Source organism: Mus caroli, unplaced genomic scaffold, assembly GCF_978045245.1.
Source record: "Mus caroli unplaced genomic scaffold, Mus_caroli_1 scaffold_2, whole genome shotgun sequence".
Taxonomy (NCBI): domain Eukaryota; kingdom Metazoa; phylum Chordata; class Mammalia; order Rodentia; family Muridae; genus Mus; species Mus caroli.
The window spans coordinates 130,727,330-130,744,981 of record NW_028227257.1 but is presented as its reverse complement, the minus strand read 5'-3'; the positions used below and the strand labels follow the sequence as shown (position 1 = coordinate 130,744,981).

The following is a 17,652-nucleotide window of genomic DNA, read 5'->3' as shown; positions in this document are numbered from 1 at the left end:
GTTGGTGGAACCTTTAGCCGATGAAACCTGAAGGGAAGACTTAAGTTATTGAGAATGTGCCTCTGAGGAGCTCACAGTCTCTTTCTGCACCGGGCCTTGAGGTGCACAAACTTCTACCATGTGTTCTCACTATGATATGTGTCACCATGGGTCTAAAGCATGGGCTTAGGTGCTTGTTGACTGAAATCATATAAACTATGAGCACAATTAACCTTTCATGTTCAATTCTATTGTCTTAGATATTGGTTATGCACATCATCTAGATAGAAATATATAGGGACAGCATACCTAGCTTGCTGTCTGAGTAGAACAGGGTGGAAGTCAGATGAGCCAGAGGGAAAGATCTCAAAACTCTAAGACATATTGAGTAGGCTGCAGACCCTGGAGGTGATCATGTTACACATTAGGATTTGTACAGAGGAATGACCCGATTAAACACACGATTTAAGAAATCCCAAGTTTCTGTGAGAATCAATGAGAGGTGTGGGAGTTTGCAAGGAGCGAGCCTGAGGCTACCGAAATAATTCAGGCCATGTGGCTTAGCTGTGGGTGGTTTTGGAGCAGTTGGTGAACAAGCATTCACTGGCTCTTTGGAAGGTGTGGAATAAGATTTCCTGGTGACTAAGACATGGGGTATGAATGAATAAGTAGAATCAAGAAAGGTCCAAGGTTTGGGGTCTGATCCCAGGAAAGGTGAGCTGTAAAGAGAACGGGATTGGAGGGGATTCAGATGGCCCTTGACACCATAGACTTGTGGTGTCTGTTAACTTCCCAACAGAGATTTGGAGTGGATGGCTGGGAAAGTAGATTGAGTTTGGGAGAGATATGTGAGCTGCAGACACAATTTTTTGGACTATTTCAGTCTGTAAAAGCCACAAAATGGAGGTAAATCCACAAGAGCAGAGAATCCAGATCTTTCTGTCACAAACACAGTGGGGACAGCAAAGTTATATGGTTCCTTCTTAGGTACAGAGAGAAATAGGAGCCAGTAGACACAGAGTAGACAAAAAGATCTCCTTGTAAAGTGTGAGTTTTACAAGGTTCTTGCTGATGGCTAGGATCTGGAGGGTTACACATAATTAGAGAGGAAGGCATTTTGGTTAAAGGATACCAGAATTAAACACACAACAGTGCTTCGTGGAAGAGTGGCCGGGAAAGCTTGCCTAGGTGACAGTGTATGCCATGGAATCCCTGCTTGGCCTGCATCCTGGATCATGGTTTGTAAACAGGAGGGGGACTGGGGCTCAGTCAAGTCTTCAGTCTCGCCCGACGGAACACCCTGGGAACAGCTTTCCTTCTTATCTTTGCAGCTGGTATGCCTTGCCTTGTAGTGACTTGAAACTGACGCACGGGGAGTTTTAAGCACATATTTAACAGAACAGATGTTTCACAGGCTTTATAGAGCATTTATTGGGAGGTCATCTTATCTCTCAGAAAGTAGCCTGGAATCTGAATTTAGTGTCTCTCAATAGTTTCACATTCTCCAAAGTAACTGTCTAAAAACTTTACTAGCAACGTTCTCTTTTGGTCTTAGGTTTTAGAGGCATGACAATTTAACTATAACTTTAAAAAATTCTGTGCTCTGATACCCAGGGGCAGATTTGCTTGTGTGGTGATTAACCCAAAGCTTCCAAGCATTTTGGCATTTTTTTCTGGAACTTTGGAGTCATATTTCTTTTTACTGATAAAAATACTCTGCATTTTTTTTGATGCAACATGATAATTAAAGCTAGGATGAGCCTCATAAAACACTACAAAAGATTCCAACCCCAGAACAAATGGTTGGAGAAAGTTTCCCTCTGCCCGCCCCCCCCCTTTGATGTTTATTTTTGTTAAAGGGGGAAAAAGTGGACATGACAATCATGACAATCCAGTCTTGTTGCCTTCTGTGTGACAGTCCCTTGTGACCGTGTGAAAACAGGGGACCTTGGCAGGGAACCCTGACTGATGACGGAACAAACTAGAGGTTTCATCACCCATTTTTCCTGATAGATACTTCAAAAATGAAGCAGAGCCACAATAAAACAACAAACCAGACACGCCAGTGTGGTGGTGTTTTGAATGACCAGGGTATCATTTCACATCCCTGTCTGCCCTCTGGGGAGATACAGAGTGTAATACCAGCAGGACCTGTTGAAAAGCGTTTGCATCAGTTGAGTACTGTAAGGGGCTGGCTGGAGGGTATGAAGATGGATGAAGAACCCATGGACTGACCCACTAACCCTATCCAAAAGAACTTCCCATTCTGTTCTATGGTAACATGTTCTACATATGTACCAGCCAGTGTGACAGGCTAGCTGTCTGTGGCCACTGAGCATCGGATTATGGCTAGTGGAGAAACTGGACTGTAAATTGACTTCACTTTAAGTGATGTAATTTAAGTAGCTACACATGGCTGGTGTGTGCTCTCTGGACATGCTAGTTCACATGACAGTGTGGCCTAACTTGAGAACTCAACTTAGGCTGGTGGGTGGCTGCCCACCTCGCCTCTATCTTACTGAGTCCCGCAGCTGAGCTTCTGGTTACTTTCAGTGAGTGTTTATCATGCACGAGGTTCCATCCTTCTGAAATACACCTGCTTCATCTCAACCCAGTGAGTCTTGGAGGTGTTGCCTGGACCATGCCAACCAGTGATCAAGTGATGGGGAAACAACAGGAAAAAGCAGGATGATACAAAAGGAGATTATGTCATTCTGACAGTCTTAAGGACCCTCTTTCTAGTGCAGATATTACAAACTAGCCTACTTCAGTGCTTTCCTACTGTTTGAGCAAGAGAATAAAATTCCAGCAAGTAGATCTTAGAATAACAAGAGCTGCCATTTTGCTAGTGTTCTGAATACAAAACTTCTGTGAAAGACTTAGGTCCATAACATGAGGACATTTGCAGGTTCTTAAGCATATTCTTGAGGTGCTTGTTAGTTTTTAAAACATAAAGGTAAATAATTGAAGCTCTTCCATGTGCCTTTACAGAAATACAGTTCTTGTATGTATTGAGATGGGGCTATGGAAGAGAATGATAAATAACACAAGATATTAAAATGGCCAGGATTGGGTTCCAGCAATTCAACCAAGAGTCAAGTAGGTGACCAAAATACACAAGGCCCAACCTCAGAATCCCTGCATGGAACGTTGAAATGTGTGTGTAACAATAAACACTGTATTCCGAGGTCACCTCGGATGGCAAAGGATGGAAGAGGTTGGCCTCTGTGCCAGGTCTTACCACTTTTTACCTCCCCTGTCTGAGCATCACAATAGAATTTGCTGAATTAAGTGTTTAAAGGTATTTTTGATGTATATTCTGTGGTCTTTCTCTTATACTCATTCATAAGACTAAATAGACCCAATGTGCCCGGAGCTATGCGTGCCCCATGCGCCTCACTTTGGACAGTATGTGTCAGCCAAATCCATCTGGCTGCTGACACGTGTCAGCAAAGTTTTATTAGAATGCAGCCAGGCCCATTCCTTTCAAGGTCACACATGGTAGCTATTGCCCTACCGTAGCTGAGGTCAGTAGCCATGACAGACATTGCATCACAAAGCCTAAAATATTTATTGATTTGCCTTTATAGAAAGAGTCCTATAAAGGATTGGGACCTACCATATGTGGAATCCTTTCAACTTCTTTGAAAGGTATTGAGAGGTAAAGGAAGTCTATACGTATGTGGAAATGTCTGGATAAGGCTTCTTGTGGGGTTGGGCTTCCATTTCCATTCAATCTTGAAGGAAACATACGGGTTCTAACCAAGGAGGCCATTCTACAGGGATGCTTGGGCACCCCGCTCTTCAGTAGGATTAAGCCACTGTCCTTGCATGCCATGGAGAGGCTGATCCCAACTGTCAATCATGCATGCATTTATTGTGCTTCCAGGACATTTCCAAACCATTTCTCTGCCTGCTTTTGATAAAGAAAGCACAAGCTTTGCCACTAGCTGTTGGCATTTTGGTGATAGCTGTGTACTGTGGAGGTGCTCGTTAGGTTGAATGTTTATAATTGGGCTTTATGGAGTTATTTTAAGTATAATCATCTCACCTAGACACAACTCGAATTTATTCACGTGTTCTGCTTAATTGTAGGATAGAAGAAATTATTGTTCCAGAATGGAAACCTCACTGTATTTCAGGAGATGTCACTTGCAGAGTGCAGGATAGGGTGCCCATTACTATTCATGCTTTTTTAATTGATTAGCCTTTAAGGCTTCTGAAAGCCTTTAAAAGTTGTTTTGTCAACATTAGACCAGCTGCTGTGTAATTATGGGAGCTCTTCTTGCAGTTAAATTCTTTTAATAACACGTTCAATCTGCCGGTGCCAAAGTGCTTTGAACCTGTGATATATACTAGAGCTAGCCAGTGTTTTTACTTACAGATGGTTGGTGCCATTTTCTGGGCAGCTCTGTAGGATTTTCACAGAGATTTTAAAGATGAATTACTTCAAAATGAGAGGCAAATGCATTTGAACATCCGGCTACTCCTCCCTCTGTGAAAATTGCTCATATGTGACTAGAATTTTGAACTCGACTCCCACAATGTAAATATACCCATTTAAAAATTACATTTAAAGGCTCCTTTCTCTGGCTCTTCAGCATGGAAATCTAAAACTGGGGATCTCCACAGATGGTGGTCACAGTGTTAGGGCTTGAGACTAGATTTGCTGCTATGATGAAAAGCCATATGGGGTATCTCCCCCTTCTACAGAGAAGCTTACCTGAGAAAAGCTCATTTGAATTTTGTGCTGTATTTTGTTTCCTTTTAAAAAACATTTATTTTCTTTTATGTATATAAATGTGTGGCCTGCATGTGCTTCCTTTGTACATTTGTTGCCTGTGAAGTTCAGAGGAATGGATCAGATCTTCCCTAGAACTGAAGTTACAGATGGTTATGAACCACTGTGTGGGTGATGGGAACTGAACCCAGGTCTTCTGCAAGAGCAACAAGTGCCCTTAACCTTGGAGCCATTCTCCAGCCCTTTTGGTTTCTTTTAAGTGAGTTCTATTCTAAAGTCAGGCATGAAAGAGTATAACTAGGAAAAAGGACTCAGTTAGTTAAAGAGATATAAACAAAGGCCCATGTGTCTCTTGTCCAGATAACCCTACACAACCATGTTGAAGTATCTATTACCTGATGTAATTGTTATCTCAGAGGCTTACTGCCTCCATCTGCTAACCTATGCCTAGTCCTGGAAGCTTCTAACCCCCTTACAATCTTATCTAGGCCTAGAAAGTTTTCAGTGTTTGAGATTTGCTATTGAATAAATTCACACTTTGTTGTTCTTTCTGGGAGCTGGCTGTCTGGCTGGTTCAACTTAGCTGTTCTGGCTCAAACTCCTCTCCAAGATGATTGATTCAATCTTGCTTCCTTCTTGGTTTCCAGTTATTTGACTTCCAACTAACTCTGGCAATCTGTTCTATTCTTTTGGTACCTTCTCATTCTCTGGCTCATTCTGTCTTCACCTGTGTCAGCTTGTTCTCTCTTCAACCTGTCTCTGTACAACTTTCCTGGTAAGTCTGCCTCTTTTCACTTCTGTCTCTGCCCTGCACCTCAAATAGCTTCCCTTTCTTCTCTCTTCTTGTGAGAGTTGGGCATATCTTTCTCTCATTTGTCAGTTTGTCTGCCACTCAATTAGACATTCCTTTCAAACATGGCTGCTTCCTCCTACAAGCTAACTTTACCTTCATTGTTGGGGTTTAAGGTGTACTAAGGGTGTGTCTATATTCCAGCCAGAAGGATTAAATGTATGTGCTAAGGGCTGAGCAGCCTCACAACCAGAAACAAATTCCAACACGATCTCGGAGGTCACAGTGTGATCAAATGCCCCGCAATACCACCAGCGCTCACTTCATGAACATTGCACTAGTGTCCAAAGCAGGCAAACAGGGGCGTGTAATGATGGTGGCTGAGACAGTTTCCACTGATAGTTCACACCAAATCTGTGGCTTCATTGTAGCATTTGAAGAAGCAAACTATTTGATGCTGAGGATCAGAGAGCCCATGATAGTGAAACAAGAGACTAGGACTAGAGTGATGTCCTATGGTACAGTAATCGAATTTGCCTGATGGAGTGTGTCTGTGTTGATTGAAACACCCCAAGGTCAGGCCGATCCCCTCCACTACCCACGCTCACCCTGTCCCTCTTTGCAGTGTAAGGGGTTTGAGAATACAGATGACCTAGTGCTTTTTGAAAATGGCAATCTCCTTCAAGCTTGAAGTTCAAGAGTATTAATGGCCCGCAAACCTGGTGATGCTAACCTCAGAGGGATTGCTTATATAATGGTAGGACAAGCTGGAAATTGATCTTCCTGTACCCACTCAATGGTACATAGCTGTGTTTGCCTTGGCCCTGCAAATTGGAGCATACAGGGGGTTTGAGGAACCACACACGTGTGAGTCCAAAGTACTTAGGTGTTCTGAAGTACTTGTTGAGGCATTGTTATCAAGAACATTAGAATTTATTTAATTAAAACTTTCCTGTTATCTACATTTTCATCCTGTGGGACAAAATTTGCTTCTGGTAAATGGCTTAATCTTTTCAAAGATATGTTTAATGTTAATTCAGAGTGTTCTAAATATTCTAGGCCAGTAGAACAATCGACTATCAGTCTATTACCAGGAAAGCTTCTATGATTATGACAGTGGTTAATATTGTGATACTTGTTTGGTAACATTGCCTTTTGCTAAAATATATTGTTTACATGGGTGTGGTAGGAATTAAATGTCAGTGTTAATTTCAATTGATTGCATAAGACATAGTCTTCTAATTATTATCAAATAAATCTTAATGCAAGCATTTAATATGGCTTATGAAAGTCTTAATGTAAGCATTCCATAAGTCTTACGTATAGTTTTAGAAGATGACAGACAATTATTTTTGGTGGTGTTACAGTTTCATTTCTGTTGGCATGACAAAGTAATTTGACCAGAGCAAGTTAGTGGAGAGAGAGTTTATTGTATCTCACAGTTCCAGGCTACAGTTTTTCAGTGTGGGGGAGTCACAGTGGCAGGAGCTGGAGACAGGTGGTGACACTGCATCCGCAGTCAAGAGCAGGGAGAGAACGAATGAATGTGTGCACACTTATTTGCTTGCTCTCATTGCCCTGATTTCTCCCCTCCAACACAGTTCAGGATTCTCTGCTTAGGGACTGGTGAATCCCATAATGGACAGGGTCCTCTATATCAGTTAACAAGTTCCACAGATTTGCCAGAGCACTTGCAGGGAGAAACAGATAGCGAAATAGATACAGTTAGTGTTAGAAATAGATACAAAGTTATATCTAGATATAATAGTTAGAAATAGTAATAGTGTTAGAGTGGGGCTATATCTGGGCCTCTCCAGCAGAGACAAGCATCTATAGCTGTCCTATGTTGTCTCTCTGCCTGCTTGTTTCATATATTTAATTGTAGACCATGCAAGCAATGTGGGAATTGTGTGATCAGATGCCCCTGCAATGGGTAACTCTCATGATTTATGCCACTATGGAAGACTAACTTGTGGTCTGACCAACCTCAATCATTGCCACAGTTGGCATCAGGCACTGGTGTGCACCAGTCAGTGTTCCTGTCGTGGGTGGTCCCTTTTCTGTGTATTACAGAGGAATCTCTGTCTATGGAACATGACACCCATGAGTTTCCTTCCCATTCATGCATACTTGCCCCCTTCCCTCCCAGCCGTGACTGCCTGGCCTCTTCGGATCTGTCCTGGATGCCACTTCCCCTGCCATGGTTAGGTGAGCCATGTCCTGTGTGGAAGAAAAGGGGCGGGTTGGTGAGTTAGGGTAACTCTTCCCTGATCTTTTTCCCTCGTCTCCACTGGCCTCACCCTCCTTTTTGTAAAGCTGAGGGAGGTGGCGGCCGAGAAGGAGGCAGAAGAAAAGGCCAAGCAGCATGGTTTGCCATCCGCTTCTGGTCCAGGAGATGATGCGCTAAAATGCTTTCTCAAGATGAATAGCCCAGTCACGAGCCCAAGTTTCCTGACTTCCTTCAGAGATGTTATCTTTTACATAGGTAGAGCATGTAATAGCTGTGCTTGCGAGTTTTGTTTCCTGGTTTGTTTGCTTTAAGTCAGGTTCATTTGCAGAGACTTGAGCCTGAGACAGTTTTCCCAAGCCGTTTAACTTTCAGCTCTTAAACAAGCTAGCCAGATTCTCTGTAGGGTAATCAAGAGCCATTCTCCTCTGTCCTCCTTCTAAATTAAGGGTCTGAAGTCACTTGTGGTCTGCTTCTGACAGCCATTCAGTGATGATGCATTCCTGAAGGATTTGAGTGGATTTCTAAATCTCATGTTCTCAGCTCATGCCTGGTTCTCCTGCCCTGATTGGCATTTAACCCTTGACTTAGAGCACCTCGCTAGAGCGAGCTTTAGGAGAGTTAACTTCAAGAGCCTGTGCCTCTCTCTGTCTGATGTGTTTGCATTGCGATCCACACACAGAGGAAGCACTTTTGCAGAGAAGGCCCATTGTCTTTCAGGCTGGAGAGAGAACTCAGTGCCTACTTATCTGACAGTCTTGCCCAGGTTGCTGTCTAATAGATGCACATGTCAGAGACAGCCTCACCAACACGTAACATGCTTACTTTATTCTTGCCGTCAGTGGGGAGCATGCTAGCTGGGAGTTGCTTCTCTGGCCTTGTTGACTGATATAGCCATTAAATATCCCCAGAGCATAAAACTGCACTTGCTTCAGCACAGATGGAACAGAAAGAAATAATCTATCATCTTAGTGTTCCATGTAGAAATCCCACTACTAAATGAAACTTAAGGTAGGGATAATTCAATTCCTATTCGTCCCTCCACCCCGGTCTTTGTTTTGAAACAATAGCAGAACAAGTAAAGCCAAAAAAAGGTCAATTTTCATAATATTTATTTTTAGTGTGTGTGTGTGTGTGTGTGTGCTGTACAGGCCTGAGTATGTGTATCACATGTGTGCCAAAATAAATCAGTTTTTACTGACATGTTGTATATATGATTTATTCTTTGCTCCCTAAATCATGTATTGTATTTAAAAGGAATCACCATCTTAAAAAGTTCTTAATTATTGATAGCAAGTAAACACAATAGGATTTTGGAAATGTAAATGGATTTGGTGAGACCAAATAATATACTTGTTATTTCATGTAGTATATCATTCATTCATTTAACCAAACCTCAATTATTATTTCTCAGTGTGGGGAGATAAATGTGTAACAAACCTACAATTATAAAGATATGGAAATGGTGGCCTCAAGTAGAGTGTAAGTATCACTTTGATATGGTATCAAAGCAGGGTGTTGACTGGGGAGAAGACACCTGTTTGACTGTGGCTAGGATGGGAGTTGGTAGTTCAAAGCAGGGAATAAAAAAGATAGAAGACAACCCAACTGGAGAAACAGATGCATCAGGCTGGAATATAAATTTTATTCTAAATAGTAATATTTCCTGTTATGTTGCTATATATCCTCAATCTATGATCGCAGATATATAGCCTATGATTGTTAACATGGGGAGGTATAAGAATCTTATAGTGGGTAAAAGAAAAATGATACATTAGTAATCTTCAAAATTTCCAAATGGCTGTGATGAACACCTACCTTTATTCCATTGAGAACCTTTGCCTGTAGTCTATAGAAGCCACTAGAGAATTTTAAGTTGTGGCTGATACAGCCTTCAATGTCACTGACCTCATTAGGGCATTATGTCATGTATAGTTCTTTATCTGAAATAAGTTTAGAATCTACGTATTTGCCTCTTCTATCTCTCTCTAGGCTCCTGTAATGCCCATGCCCCCTGCCTCCCTAACCCCCATAGATTTTCAAAGAAACCTAATTTGTTATTCTGGTAGCATGAACACATCTTAAAGACTAAAGGGAAAGTTGTATTTGAGGACATAAAAATAGAGGACAAAAGTACACGTATTCTTGGAGGCGACCAACAGCGCTTTAATTGGACTTTAAAAGCCCATTCAACAAGGGGGAAAGCATGCCTGGAACTTGAAGCCTAGCCCAGTGCTGGTGGAGTCATGGTTATTGAAAGAGAATCTGCATCCACTAGTTTAGTAAAATAGCACAATCAACAGCCTTATTGCATAAAGTACCTCTGGGTTGATGTGGCCCTTCACAATAAGGCCTTCATGTTCCTCACTAATATTTTCTGGATGTTTGTCTTCTCACTGTTTTCTAGGTCCTAATCCTACGGGCCCATCAGTATTTCTAACGCTTTTGTGCCCTTTCCCAAAATGTCTTTTGCTTTTTGCTTTTTGTTTTCATCATAAATGAAGAACATGCTAGTGGCCAGGGTAGCACAGGGTAGGGGAATAAGGTTCCTTCTGCCTTGTCTAATTCTAAACTGGGATAGCTTCCAGTACTGAAAAGGACAGATTAACAAGGAAAAACCCAACAGAAGTTTGCTATGTGTACGCCTCATACATACATGGGAAAGACCCAAAGAAAGAAGCAGTTCTTAGAAACATAGCTTTGATTCAGGCCTAAGGCACATCTTCAAGTGAGTCACAGAAGGAAGAGCACTGGTGGTGGTATTATGGGCCAAGAAAAACACAACGTAGGGCAAGATTTGCTGTGCTGGTTTAATCCAGAGCCTTCCCCTTTGATGAGAGTTTGTGGTGACTTGGAGACCCCCTTCTCATCCTGGTTGAGAGAACAAAAGGAGGAAGCAAACACAAAAAGCTTTTTATAGCTTCATGTTCTTGACTTCCACTGTCCTAGTCTTCTCTGGAGTCGGTAGGAGAGACTTCCTTTAGAGATATAAAATCTCCTCAGTGAAGAAATTCCTGTTCCAGAGCCTCTCCCAGGCCTGCAGCTTTTCAGGTAATCTATATGTTAAAGAGAAAAAACACTCTTTAAAATGACATGGCTTGGCACTCTAGTTGTATTATTGCGTGGCACTTTGTGAGATTCCTCTTCCTTGCTTAGTTGAGATAAATGTCCCACCTCTGTGACCACCCTCCCCTCAGCACTTTGTCCTCTCTCCAGGCCTCAAGGGACAGGCTAGGATTGCTAATCTTTTTTTTTTTTTAATATTTTTTATTACGTATTTTCCTCAATTACATTTCCAATGCTATCCCAAAAGCCCCCCATACCCTCCCCCCTCCGACTCCCCTACCCACCCATTCCCACTTTTTGTCCCTGGCGTTCCCCTGTACTGGGGCATATAAAGTTTGCATGTCCAATGGGCCTCTCTTTCCAGTGATGGCCGACTAGGCCATCTTTTGATACATATGCAGCCAGAGTCAAGAGCTCTGGGATACGCTAATCTTTTTAAATGTCTGTTTTAGTTCATAGTTTGTGAATTCTTTCTGTACACACCTGGGATACCATAGGCTGTTTGGGGACAAGGATACAAGGTCTGAGGATCAGATCCAAGGTATTCAAATATCTATCCCCCTAAGCTCCTTGCTTCTGTTGTATACTGGTAGATCAATCAGGATTCTCCCAAAGATGTCCACTTCTCAATCTTTGGAATGTGTGTGAGGTTATGTTACCTCAGAAGAAGGTTCAGCAGATAGGATGATAAGGATCCTGAGATGGGGCAGCATATTAATCAGGGTTCTCTAGAGTAACAGAACTTAGAGAATGAATCTCTGTCTACATCTAGAAAGGGGGATTTATTAGAATGATTTATGGTCTGTGTTCTATCTAATCCAATGGTGTCTGCCTTATAAATGGAAGGTCCAATAATTCAGTGGTTGTTCCGTCCACACGGCTGGATATCTTAGCTGGTCTTCAGTAGGATTCTGAAGAAGTGGGTGTTAATGCTAGTGAAGGAATGGACTTTGTAGTGAGGGCAAGAACAAGCAGGCAAAGAGAGAGATTCCATCTTCTGTTTCCTTTATATAGACTTCCAGCAGAAGGTGTGGTCAAGATTAGAGGTGGGTCTTCCCACCTTGAAATATCTCCATTAAAAGTGTGCCCTCCCACCTCACAGAACTCGGTTTGAAATGAATCTTCCCCATTCAAATGATTAAGCAGAAACCCTTCACAGGTGTTCCCAGTGTTTGTTTGTTTGTTTTTTGGTGGGGGTGGTTTAGTGAATTCTAGATGTAATCAAGTTGACAGCCAAGAACAGTCATCACAGGTAGGTATCAGTTTCATCATGTGCTCATTGAAAGAGGGAGGCACTAGGCTCAGGGAGGGGGACTGATGAGGGAAGCAGGAAGAGGAGGGAGCTAAAGAAGCCAAGGTTGGAATGGGTTGCTTCAGGACAGAAGAAGGAGCCAGGAGCCAAGAACAGAGAAGCTTGGAAGTGCGGCCAGAGGACTCTTACAAACTCCAGAAAGAAGGTAATGATGTCAACACTTGATTTCAGCCCAGCTGGACCCTGTTAGACCTCTGATCTTGTGATGGTGTGTATATGCTTGGCTCAGGAAGTGGAACTATTAGGAGGTGTGAACTTGTTGGGGTAGGTTGTAGCCTTATTGGAATAGGTGCATCACTGTGGGTGTTTAAGATTCTGTGACTTTAAGATTCTAGTCCTAGCTGTCTGGAAGTCTGTCTTCTTCTAGCTGCCTTCAGATGAAAATATAGAACTCTCTGCTCCTCCAGCACCATGCCTGTCTGGACACTGTCATGCTCTGCCTTGATGATAATGGACTGAACCTCTGAACCTGTAAGCCAGCCTCAATTAATGTTGTCTTTACAAGAGTTGTCTTGGTGATGGTGTCTGTTCACATCAGTAAAACCCTAAACAAGACAGATCTCTAGAACAGTAAGATGATGTCTGTGCCATTTTGGAGCCTCTAAGCTATGGCGATTTGTTGCAACCACAATAGGAAACTCATGTAGTATAGGGAAGGAAACTTTTCCCCTGTCCACCTGTGGCTGAGGTGCTCCTGACAAGAGACTGATAAGATAAAAATGCCCATATTTTATGTAATAGTTTTTGTAGAAATAAAGACACAAAGCAATACCTAAAACTGTTTTTATGCTAAGCTTGATGAAGAGTGGAAAGTCATGGAGAAAGATGACTAGGGAACTGGAGATTTAATGGTGTTAACTGGAGGGGACTGAGGGAGAACTACCTAACCACTCTATGACCTGCATCTTCAGGGGAATGCCTCCCTTCTTCGTATAGTGAAGGCAGGGCTCACAGAAGGGTCTCACGACCCCCATGAAGGTCAGCGGAATCCTTCTGAAGTGTTTACAGCCATGCTTCAGAGGAGCAGGTGCAGGAGGGGATGGGAGAAAGCAGGAGAGATTACTGCATTTGCGGCATTCTCAAAGTACTTAGGATGCCAAGGAGCTACATTCAGGGGTAGTATGTATGCTCTGATCGTCATATTCAGGGGTAGTATTATGTTCTGAGCATTATATTCAGGGGTAGTATGTATGTTCTGAGTGCCATATTCAGGGGTAGTATGTATTTTCTGAGCATCATATGCAGGGGTAGTTATGTTCAGAGCACCCCTACCATGCACTTGGCACATAGCCAGCAAATTTTATTTGCTTCTCATCTGGAAAAAATCAGAGACATTCTCCTGACCCTCAATCAGTATCCTTCATGGTGACCAGAGCTCACTTTTTGAGCATCTCACTCTGTGCCAGGCACTATGGTCAGAGTCTTATTCCTGATCCTCATGCTAACCCTGTGCCTCGGTTCCATCATCATCCGTATGAGGCAAGTGAAGAAACTGATGCACATTGTAACTTAATAATCTCTACCTCACCTTCCCCAAGAAGAGGTGGAAATGCTCAGAAGTGAGGAGGGTTGGCCTGTGGCTTGTGACCTGTGGCCTGCGACTACAGACTCAGCTTAATCTGTTCCTCACATCAATTGCGTAGAATTAATGTGTTGCCATCCCAGAATGCTATAAGGTGTGAAGAAACTGGAAGAGGCACATTTAAACATCGGTATTTTAAGTAACTTTGTGTAAGTCAGCTGGTCTAGAATTCCATGGCTGTCTTTTTGTCAAGTCTTCCCTTTCCTGTTTGACTTATGGGGTTGGTAGAGGATCAGATGATAAGTCACATGAGAATACACTTCAAGATATTGGCCACTATGTGTGTGCTGGGTACCATTATCTATTTGGTAGCTTGTACATCTCCACAGATCCTTCTATGCGCAATGATTACCTATGATGGCTGACTTACTGGCTAAGCCAAGGCTACTGATACTTGATAAATACATTCGATAAGTGTCTTTTTCCTTCTGGTTATCATTCTTGTAGTTTAAATCAATGATCACTAACAGTGTGGGAGCCCAGAAGTTAGTCTACTGCATAGCGACTCCTTCCTCTCCCTTTTAAAACAAGCACTTCATAGAGCATCCTTGAGAACATTTCTCTTGATGCCCACAGGAAGGCAGGCTTTCAATGATTTTTGGCAGCTTTTCAGTGGGGTCTTAATAGAACAATTAATCTCTTGAGGATTGACATCCTTTGAGGTGGAAAACCCTAGGCCAATGATGAACTGCAAATCCTGGGTGTTCTGACTTGAGGAGATAGAGAGCTTAAAAGAAGGTAGCAGGGTGTGTGTGTGTGTGTGTGTGTGTGTGTGTGTGTGTGTGTGAGAGAGAGAGAGAGAGAGAGAGAGAGAGAGAGAGAGAGAGAGAGAGAGAGAGAGTGTTAGTCTTCTTCCCCCTCCAGGCTGTTCCTCAGCTGTAGTTACTGGTTCCTTCCATACTGTTTCCTGCTGTTTGATTCTGAGATTAGCTGAGATCACCAGGATAAAGGAAGGAGGAGTCTGGCCTGCCTAGTTCTGAGCCATTTGGCAGGGTCTCATTTTTTTTTAAAAAGAAAAACCAAATGATTTTTGGTTGAGAACCCTCCTTTTTTTTGTAGCATCTAGTTTGATTTACTGTTTCTTTTTCTGGTCAGATATTCCACTTGTAGCATAGGTCTGTAGAGTGTAAGTGTCTTAGGAATGCTTGTGTTCAAAGGGGGTCTACTCACCTGAATGGTGTCCCATCTGGTCATAAAGCAAGGCTGGTGGGTATGCATGTCTCTTCCTTTTGTTGACTGTTTCCTTGGGACGGAGTCTCAGATGTGGGATTACCCAACAAGAACCCTGAACACTAAACATTAAACTGAAGGAAACAAAAATTTGGATTCCTATTCATAGACTGTTCCCCCCAAAGACTGTACTAATTCATTCTCCGCCCACGGAACATGAGATTGCACAGCTCGAAGCAGAGAGAGCTGTGTATTCTGTAAACATTGCGGAGTGAGCCAGGGAGTGTGGATTCTGTAAACATTTATGGAGTTTGCACAGTCTTCCAGGCTCAAACCCCAGGTGATTCTGGGTGTAGGCTTAACCAATATGAGAATGTTAGAGAAAAAAGAAAAATTACCCCATAGTGACTCTGTTTCCCTTAAGCATCTCTCTTATTGGGCCACTCCTCTTATATTCTATGCAGGATATGCTGTTTCTGATGAGCAGTCTCTATCTACGGACCTGGAGACTGGAGACTTGGCTCTGAACACCATCTTAAAGCAAATTCTCAGTAGCATCAGTTCCAGGGATGGTAATATGTACACTGGCCCATGTGGAACCCTTAATGATTGCCAGATGATGTACCTTAGGCAGTGTCGGGCACCATCCTTCCCCTCTCCTCCCTCTCTTTTTCCTCTCTCCCTCCACATCTTCTCCTTTTTTCTTCTTCTTTCTCCTTCCTTTTGAAACAGATAGATTCTGATCCTCCTGCCTCTTCCTCTGAAGTTCTGGGATTACAAGTGTGTTCCAGCACACCTGGTAATCTAGACAATGTCTGCTTGTTGGCAAAGTTCCTCATTAATACGACCACTCCTTCAGTAGTACAGTGTCCTTGTGAACCAGACATTTTCATTCTCTTATTACAGGAAGAGAAAGAGATCTATTCATGAGTAGCTATTCTCTGAGGATGTATGGCTACTAGCTGTATGCTAGGGGCTGGCCCATCTATCTCCTGACCTCATGTTCAGAGTTCCCAGTGCTGCCTTTTGGGGTCCCTGCTTCTGCTCCTGTCTTTATACATGAGAGGATTCAACAATTAGCTCTTATAGGGAGATTTTTCTTAGTGCCTGAAGGGTCTCAGTGTGTCCTTCTAGTGCTCACTTTTTTCCACACCGAGGCTCATCCAGAATGCCAAGCATCTAAGGGAGTGTCTCTCAGCTTCTTTTATTTTTTCATTATTGCCTCTTCTTCCCCAGAAAAAATAAATATATTAAATTTAAATTCCTCCTAATATGAGAATTTAAATGCTAGGGATTAAATCTTATAGGAAGAGTTGAGCTTTAGAAGACCACAAAATATTAGCATATCTAAGGTTTTTTTTTACCATTTCCCACCTTGATTTCTCCTATTAGCTAGTGTCCTGTTACTATAACGCAATACCTTAGACTGGTAACTTTATAGAGAGAAAAAGTTCAGGTAGCCCTTAATTCTGGCAGTTAAATTATATGGCATTGGCACTGACTTTCCTTTGCTTAGTTAAAATATCTTTTCTTGGTCAAAATCATAGGATCAGGTTTATAGTAAGAGTAAGAGATCATGTTAATAGATAGAAAGCCAGAACTAAGAGGAGGAGGATGAAGAGGCAGAGGAGGAGGGAGAAAAAGAGACAAAAGAGGAAGAGCAGGGGAAAAGGGAGATGGAGGAGGGGAAAGAGGAAGAGGAGAAGGAGAAGAAGGAGGAAGAAGAAGAGGAGGAGGAGGAGGAAGAGGCGGAAGAGATTGATAAGCCTCAATTTGAATGTAATTGTGGGGTCAAACCTGTTGTTAGTGTGCAGACCAATTTCAATGACCCTCATCCTGTTATCAGGTGAGTTTTTGCCTCACAGATGGTACAGGCATAAGTATGTAGCTGACAGAGCTGCTGTTTGATATATGAAACTGAATTTACTCTTAGCTGAAGGCTGGTAACAGGCTCCACACTAACTGCTTTTACAGAACATGTACTGTACAGTGAGCTGTTCCTTGAGTTGCCTTCTGGGTGACTAACACACAAAGCATCTCACTGGCCTTTCTTTTCTACATTCCATAGGTTACATATGCCCCCACACCTATACCCTCTTTGTGAGCTTTGTGGGCTCTGGCGTCCTCGCTGTCAAAGTTCTTGGTTGAACTCTCAGACTTCATTTTCAATGCTTGAGGTTTGTACAGGAACATGTATTTCTATCTGCAATTTTAGAGAAATGCATGCTGACTTGTTCCAAGGCAGGAAAACGCTGTGCGGGTAGATAAGGCATGCTGTGCTGAGCCTGACCCACTGACACCTGCTCTGACAGCCCTGACCCTTGGCAAGGAGGAATGTAAATGAGGGAACATAAAGAGGCCTCCGGCAGCTTCTGTTTGCTTTCACAAGGAAGCCAGATCTGAACTACATTAGAGGATGCCAGGTCTAATCACCCAGCCAGAGCAGGGAAACCAGCACGGTGGGGAGGGTGTAGGGACTGACTGGGAAGGGCCCTTTTCGGGGTGTGGAGGCTGGCTTTGAAAGCAGACTTCCATTTATTTCTATGGGTAGAGTTTTAAGATTAGCATGCTAATTCCTTTATTGGAGTCAAGCAGGATTTTCAGTCATTTATCAGGGCTCACAGGGCGCTTGCGTGTAGAAGTCAGAATAAAAGTAAATGAACCATGAACGCTAACATGCATCCAGCAAATTCAACAAGATTTAGAAGTTAAATAAAGCAGCAGCGCTTGCTCATTTTCTCCAGGGCCTCTCTAAAGATTCAACTTTCCTTCCCTTTCCCCCTTC

The 17,652-nt window shown here is 42.7% G+C and overlaps 1 protein-coding gene across 1 annotated transcript in view; it reads left to right on the top strand.

Annotated features, from left to right (window-relative positions):
* Nucleotides 1-17,652, top strand: part of Lypd6 (LY6/PLAUR domain containing 6) — a 136,034-nt gene that overhangs the window by 24,847 nt on the left and 93,535 nt on the right. The gene's annotated exons all lie outside the window — the stretch shown is intronic.